Raw genomic sequence first — 8651 nt, 5'->3', positions numbered from 1 at the left:
ATTTTCTGCCTTTTTTCTTTCTGGGACTTAAATTATATGTGTTTATTATGTAATATGGTACCACGGGTCATGGAGGATCTTTAATTTTCTGTCTTTTTTTTCTTTTTTGTTTCACTTTGAAAAATTCTGTTGATCTATCTTTATGGAAATGGATTTTTTTCTTTGAATTTTTTTAAAAGGTTCATTTTATTCAATTATGTTTTTATTTCAGATACTATATTTTTAATTTCCACTTGACTCTTTTTGAATTTTATGTATTTCCAAAGATATCCCATATCCTCATCTATTATATCCACCTTTTCTGCAAATTTGTTAAAACAAATGTAACATTCCTACTTTAAAATCTTCTGTTAGTTTCAATATCTGGGTCCTCTGTAAGTCTGTTTCTATTTACTATTATTTTTTCTTCTATGTGTCCAAAGACTAGTAATTTTTAAATTCTAAAGTATACATTATAGACCATGCTATACATATTCTAGATTTTATCTTCCTCTGGAAAGTTCTGGGGTCTATTCTCGTGTGCAGTTATATTACGACTGATCATCTTAATCCTGTTGAAATTTGATTTTAGACTTCGTTAGGGAGGGTCTGTTTCCATTTTTCCCTTAGTGCTAAGGTATAAACCTTAGTTTTAGAATGTGATCCTTATTCCTAAGGCTGACTGTTTGGGGTTTCAGTGGAAAAATCAAGGTGTTTTCTGATTCCTTCTTACGTGATAGAACAGCTGTTCCAAACTCTGTCTCTCCAGCACTGGGAAATTTGCAAAATCTCTGACCAGCTCTTTCAGGCTGCCATTTCTTTATTTCTATTGGAAGTATCACTCCAGAAGTGTTGTTATGACCATAAGAAGTTCAGGTTTCATTCAAGGATTTGAAACTGTATGCAAATTTGGATGTCCCCTGTTCTTCTCTGAGCTATCCCATTCAATTTCCAGCTTTTCTGTCATCCCCAAATCCTGACCTTTAACTCATCAGCTCAATAAAACTGCAGCTTTCTGCTTAAGCTCCATTGCCCATGTGCAAGACAGACTAGGAGTTATAGTCAGCAGAATAATAAAGCAAATGTGGTTTTCACTTAGTATGCCTCCCTTCTTTCAATGGTCACTCACCAATGCATTCAAAAATTGCTTTTTACATTTAGTCTGAAGTTTATACTTGTTGTAATCAGGAAGACTAGTCTACTATAGCCACATTACCATTACTAGAGGTCAAAACTTCTAGTACTTTATTTCTATTATGTTTTACAAAAGTATTGGTCTATGATTGGGTAGAAATTTTAAAAATCCTGGTTATTACAACAAATAGTTTGAGAAATGCTGATTTTCTATTCCCCATAGGCAACTATTTCCAGATCCAACTAGTTCCTACTGTCAGATATCATTGCATCTGCATATCAGAGACTGTGAGGACAAAGAACATGGACTTCTCTCCAATTTACAAAAATAGGTTACATGACTGTTTTTGTGTCTGCTTGTTAATAAATGTTTTTAAGTTTGTTGGGATTTTGTCTGAGACTTACTTTCATTGTGATGCATTTTCTAGTAGCAAGGTTGTAGAAGAGAAGAAATATATCATCTGTTTATCTAGATCAGGGTCTCATACAGAACACATGTTAATAAATACTTGAAAATAAATCAATATTTTTCTAAAAGGTACACTTCACTTCTCTGCCTTAACTAAAACCTAGTTCTCTCTAACTTCATTCACTGTTCTACCAAGTAGAGACTTTTTTTTCTCCTCTCACACCTCATTTAACTCACGGTAGGAAGGAGTCATCCTTGAGCTTTATCACCACTGTGAACGCAGGCAGTTCCTTTGAAGCTACAATGTTTACCTTCTCATTGTCTTCCAAGACTTACCACCTGTACCTCTTTTCTCATTTCTGCTGCTTGATCTGCACACAATGCTAAGTCTGTGAAGACCAAGAAATTAGTCACAGGCATTCTCTAAACTTTAATAAAAGAAATTCAACGGGATAATGTATCAGCTTCATTGTTTTTGCTTTTCTCCCCCAATTCAAGAAGCTTGAACCCACTCAACATGACTAAATTTTTGTTTCATCCCTCCAAAGAGGAAAAATTCTACTAGTAAGTCTGTTCTGAATGTCAAGAAGATGTCAAAAGTCCAGATTTTATTTCTTCCTTTTCATCGTCCCTCAATTACTAACATGAAGGTATTGTTTTACTGCTCATTTTCTTCTATCTTATCATCAAGTGTATGGTGAAAGTTGTGGAGGTAGAGACCCACAAGCAACTCGACTTCGTGAGACTCAGTTGTTTCTAGACATTTGGACACATATATCTGAAAGAAGTGCCATTCCATATGCTTAATTTTTTTATTTTTTATTTTTTGAGACAAGATCTCTCTGTGTCACTCAGGCTGGAAAGCAGTGGCACCATCACAGCTCAGTGCAGCCTTGACCTTCTGGACTCAAGCAGTCCTCCCACCTCAGCCTCCCAAGTAGCCAGAACTACAGGCATGTCCCACCATGCAAACACATGCCTAATTTTTAAAAATTGATGATATTGAAAAAATCTAAGTATCAAAGAAAAAGTTCTTCATCTGCCCACCTCTATATTTCCATCCATTTCCTTTTTCTATCTTTCTCCCCCATTACAATTGATTAACTTTTCTAAGACTTCATGGGCAACCTCCATTCATGCTCAAATTTACATACACCCTTGCCTTTCCTTTTCAGTTACAGGCCCTTTTCTCTAAGATATATCTTCATTCTCTCCCTCATTACTCATTCTACTTAGATTTTTCAGGGAAAAACACCATATTAGCTGAAATATGAAGAATTAGTTGGTCTTTTGTGAATGAGGAAGGCAATGAAAGGGTGTTAGAAGAAAAAGAACAGCGTATATATAGAGAGAACATAAATGATATTATTTATATTATTTATATGATATTATTTATTTATATGGGGAAATAAATTATAATCTATTGTGCTAAGAATATGGAATGGGTAGGTTATCCAATGTGTTGGCACACAAATTCATTGTACTTTTGTTCATAATACATTTTTATAATTCTTTTTTATTCTGTAAAATCAGTAGTAATATTCCCTCTTGCATTTCTAATTTTAGTCTTCTCATTTTTTTCACAGTCTAGCTAAAGGTTTCTTAATTTTTGTTCATATTTTTAAAGAACCAGTTCTTGTTTTATTAGTTTCTTATTTTCTATTTCATCTATTTCTACTCTAATCTTTATTATTTTCTTCTTTCTGCTAGCTTTGGATTTAATTTGAACATTTTTTCCTAGTTTCTTAAGGTGTAAAGCTAGATTGTTGATTTGAGATTTTTTTAGTGTAAACATTTATAACTCTATATTTCTCTCAGCACTGCTTTCACTGCGTTCTATAAATTATGCTGTGCTATGTTTTCACTTTCACTTGTCACAGAATATTTTCTGATTTCCCTGGCTATTAATTTTTTGATGCATTGGTTATTTTAGAGTGTGTTTTATAATTTCCATATATTCATGAATTTTCCAGTTTTCCCTCTGCTATTGATCTCTTGTTTCATTCCATTGTGATAGAAAAAGGTACTTTGCATGATTTTCATGTTTAAAATGTATTAGGGAGCAAAACCAACACATAGCTCAGAGCAGCAGTCACTGAGGTGTCCCTGGCCAGCATCCTTCTAGCTGTCCACAAGCATGGGGAGTATCTTTGTCAACCTCTTTGAAAGCCTTTTTGGCAAAAAACAAATGCACATCCTCATCATGGGCCTCGGTGCTGCAGGGAAAACGATCCTATACAAGCTGAAGCTGAGTGACATCATGACCACCATCCCTTCCACAAGCTTCATGTCGAAACCATGGAGTACAGGAACATCAGCTTAACCATGTGGAACATGGGCCTCTGTGAAGAAAACATCTGGCCTCTGTGGCACCACTACTTTCAGAATACACAAGGACTGATCTTCGTAGTGGACAGCAATGATAGCACGGAAAGAAGGACTGGGAGGAGCTCTTTAGGTTGCTGGCTGAGGATGACTTCTGGGTGCAGTCCTCCTGGTGTTCGCCAACAAGCAGGGCCTCCCCAATGCCAGGAATGCAGCCAAGATCACAGATGAGCTGGGGTTGCACTACCTGTGCCACAGGAACTGGTGCATTTAGGCCACCCATACCATTAGTGGAGACAGGCTCTGTGAAGGACTGGACTGGCTGTCCAATCAACTCTGGAACTAGAAGTGAATGCAACACCCTGTCCCTCTCATTGCTCCTGTTCCCCTTCATTTTATCCTTGTGTGGCAAATGTGAAGCTCTGTGGTGTGAGTGCCAGAACCTGCTTCCGTGGTTTGGTCACCATGTGCATCATACTGTGCTGTAAATGTGGCATACATAGCCTTGGCCAGACTTTTTATTTAATATAAATAGTTTTTGTTTCCAGTGAGGCAGTTTCTGCTACTCCTATGCAATATTACTCAGGTTTTTCGTTTGTTTGTTTGGTTGGTTTTTTGTTGTTGTTGTTGTTGTTGTTGTTGTTGTTGTTGTTTTCTGCTGTAAAAAGAAAAATCAACTCATTCTTCAGTGCTGAGAGGGGACATAGGCTCATGGGTACCTGGCCTCTGAGAGTCACTGATTTGGGAAAGCTGGGATGCCTCTAACTTCAGAGCTGCATTGATACCCATTTTGGTGGTTGGTTTTTAAGCCAAACTCAGTGCATTTTTTAAAAATAGTTAAAAATTTATGTCAACACTTCAACACAGAGAAGAGAGACTTTGCTTAGCATAGGTTTGCAGTTATGGCCTGGATGCTAGTTACCAGCTTGGCTATTCCCTTCGGGAACACAAGGTGGTAGCACAGCAAGACTGCCATCAGTTCTGCATGGTCACAATGGAGATGTCTGTGACGCACTTGGCCTTAGATTACCCTGCATCTCATAGCCTTGTGCTTGTCCCTGCGCTCCCATGGTTCATAAGGGCTAGTCTTGGAAGCCATGGTTGTCTCATTCTCCCCCAGGCCACCTCCCTACCTACCTGCCTGCCTGCAGTCTGCTCAAGGACATAGGGCCCTACTGTCCCTTGGTCAGCATGTGGCCAGAGCAGGCCCATGGTCTCCAACTCTTGTGCTCATTGAGACACATTGGTGGGATATCTGGGACCTCATCCGTGGTAATGAGAGCAAGGCAAGTGGACTGTGCACCTCCATCCACAGCCCTCAGTAGCACCCTATCTCCATATGCGTCTTACTTGTCTCTCACTCAGACTGCAAGCATCCAAGATTCTATTTAAAAAGATGGCCTTGGGCCGGGTGCGGTAGCTCACGCCTGTAATCCCAACATTTTAGGAGGCCGAGGGGGGCGGATCACAAGGTTGGAAGTTCAATACCAGCCTGGCCAAGATGGTGAAACCCTGTCTCTACTAAAAAATACAAAAAAATTAGCCAGGCGTGGTGTCGGGCGCCTATAATCCCAGCTACTCTGGGGCTGAGGCAGAGAATTGTTTGAACCCAGGAGGCAGAGGTTGCAGTGAGCTGAGATCATGTCACTGCACTCCAGCCTGGGTAACAGAACGAGACTCCGTCTCAAAAAAAAAAAAAAAAAAAAAAGATAGCCTTGATCGAGTGCAGTGGCTCACACCTGTAATCCCAGCACTTTGGGAGGCCGAGGTGGGTGGATCACTTGAGGTCAGGAGTTCAAGACCAGCCTGACCAACATGGTGAAATACAATACAAAAATTACAAAACTACAAAAATTAGCCAGGCATGATGGTGGGTCCCTGTAATAGCAGCTCTTGGGAGGCTGAGGCATGAAAATTCCTTGAACCCAGGAGGCGGAGTTTGCAGTGAGCCGAGATCGTGCCACTGTACTCCAGCCTGGGTGACAGAGTGAGTGACTGAGACTCTGTCTCAAAAAAAAAAAAAGAAAAAATAGATGACCTAGACTTTTTAATTTCTTATGTTGATAAACAATGAAGAAGCTGGAGCTGTTAAATTTGCCTGGGGGAAAACCTCAGAACTGGTCTATTTGGTGTTATGGAACCTCTTACTAAGGAATCAGCTGTTTTGTATACTTGTTTTCAGTTTTCATTTAGACAAACAAGCATTGTACTTATTGCTATTAGAATAAAACCTCTTAACTATTAAAAATAAATCAATAATTTTTAAAAAGTGTGTAAAGATTTCTTTTTAGGCCTAGTATATGATTTATCCTTTAGAATGTTCCATGTGTACTTGGCAAAATTATTTTGTGCTATTGTTGGTCCCATTAGGCTATAGGCTTGTTCAATTCTGGTATTTCCTTATAGATCTTCTATCTGGTTATTCTATCTACTATGGAAAGTGAGATATTGAAATCTCCTACTGTTCAAGACCTATTTTTCCTTCAGTTCAGTCAATGCTTGCTTCATATATTTTGGAACACTGATGTAGGGTGAATATATGTTTATCTTCTTGTTACATCTTCTTACTGTTTTGAAACTTTTATCATTATGAAATGACCATTTTTGTCTTAAGAGTTTCTGACTTAAAGTCTATTTTACGTAATATTAGTATAACCACCTCTACTCCTTTTTGGTGACTCTATGAGTGAGTATCTTTTCCATCCCTTCCATTTTAGCCTATGTATGTCTTTAGGTCTAAAATGTGTCTCTTATAAACAGCACAGAATTTGATCTTGTGTTTTTAAATCCATTCTGCCACTCTCTTTTGATTGAAGAATTTAATCTATTTACATTTAAAGTGATTACTGACAGGCACCAACTTTTGACATTTTGTTATTCGTTTTCTGTATGTTTTATACATTTTCATAATTCATTTCCTCTCTTACTGCCTTTCTTTATATTTAATTGATTTGTAATGACATGTTTCAACTTCATTGTCATTTCCTTTTGTGTATACTCTATGAATATTTTCTTTGTAATTACCATGAGGATTCCATATAACATCCTAAATTATGAAAATCTGTCTTAAATTGATACCAAATTTATTTTAATCAAATAAAAGATGGTATTACTTTATAGCTCTGTCCCCTCTATTTATGTTATTACTATCAAAAATTTTATCTTTGTATTTTGTATACCCATTAAAATAGATTTATAATTATGTTTTATGCACCTCTCTTTTTTTAACTTTTGTTTTAGGTTCAGGGTACATGTGAAGGTTTGTTACACAGATAAACGTGTGTTATGGGGATTTATTGTACAGCTTATTTCATCACCCAGGTATTAAATCTAGTACCCATTAGTTATTTTTCCTGATTGTCTCCCCACTCTCACCCTCCACCCTATAATAAGCCCCAGTGTGTGTTGTTCCCCGCTGTGTCATTATGTTCTCATCATTTAGCTGCCATGCATAATTGAGAACATGTGGTATTTCATTTTCTGTGGATGTATTAGTTTGCTAAGGATAATAGCCTCCAGCTCCATCCATATTCTCTCAAAAGACATGATCTTGTTCTTTTCCATGGCTGCATAGTATTTCACGGTGTAAATGTACCACATTTTCTTTATTCAATCTACCATTGCTGGGCATAGAGGTTGATTCCATGTCTTCGCTATTGTGAGCACACCTACAATAACCATTCATGTGCATGTGTCTTTATGGTAGCATGATTTATATTCATCTGGGTATATACCCAGTAATGGGATGGCTGGGTCGAATAGTAGTTCTGCTTTTAGCTCTCTGAGGAATCACCATATTGCTTTCCAAAATCGTTGAATTAATTTACAGTTACAACAACAGTGGATAAGTGTTCCCTTTCTCTCCAACCTCATCAGCATCTGCAATTTTTCGACTCTTTAATAATAGTTGGGGCCAATATTCAACATTCTTAAATAAAAGAATTTTCAACCCAGAATTTCATATCAAGCCAAACTAAGCTTCATAAGTGAAGGAGAAATAAATTCCTTTACAGAGAAGCAAATGCTGAGAGATTTTGTCACCACCAGGCCTGCCTTACAAGAGCTCCTGAAGGAAGCACTAAACATGGAAAGGAACAACTGGTACCAGCCACTGCAAAAACATGCCAAATGCTAAAGACCATCGATGGTAGGAAGAAACTGCATCAACTAATGAGCAAAATAACCAGCTAACATCATAATGATAGGATCAAATTCACATATAACAATATTAACTTTAAATGTAAATGGACTAACTGCTCCAATTAAAAGACACAGATTGGCAAATGGGATAAAGAGTCAAGACCCATCAGTGTGCTGTGTTCAGGAGACCCATCTCAAGTGCAGAGACACACACAGGCTCAAAATAGAGCGATGGAGGAAGATCTACCAAGCAAATGGAAAACAAAAAAAAAAGCAGGGGTTGCAATCCTAGTCTCTGAGAAAACAGACTTTACACCAACAAAGATCAAAAAAGACAAAGAAGGCAATTACATAATGGTAAACGGATCAATTCAACAAGAAGAGCTAACTATCTTAAATATATATGTACCCAATACAGGAGCACCCAGATTCATAAAGCAAGTCCTTAGAGAGCTACAAAGAGACTTAGACTCCCACACAATAATAATGGGAGACTTTAACACCCCACTGTCAACAATAGACAGATCAATGACACAGAAAGTTAAAAGGATATCCAGGAATTGAACTCAGCTCTGTACCAAGCGGACCTAATAGACAGCTACAGAACTCTCCACCCCAAATCAACAGAAGATACATTCTTCTCAGCACCACTCAGCACAGTTTT

The 8651-nt window shown here is 37.7% G+C and overlaps 1 pseudogene; it reads left to right on the top strand.

The window, feature by feature from the left end:
- The first annotated feature begins 3659 nt into the window (after positions 1-3659).
- On the top strand, positions 3660-4193 carry LOC112621653 (annotated as a pseudogene).
- Positions 4194-8651: the final 4458 nt, after the last annotated feature.

Source organism: Theropithecus gelada, chromosome 3 (genome assembly GCF_003255815.1).
Source record: "Theropithecus gelada isolate Dixy chromosome 3, Tgel_1.0, whole genome shotgun sequence".
NCBI classification, from domain to species: domain Eukaryota; kingdom Metazoa; phylum Chordata; class Mammalia; order Primates; family Cercopithecidae; genus Theropithecus; species Theropithecus gelada.
The sequence above is the reverse complement of the archived record's forward strand: the minus strand, read 5'-3'. Positions and strand labels throughout refer to the sequence as shown.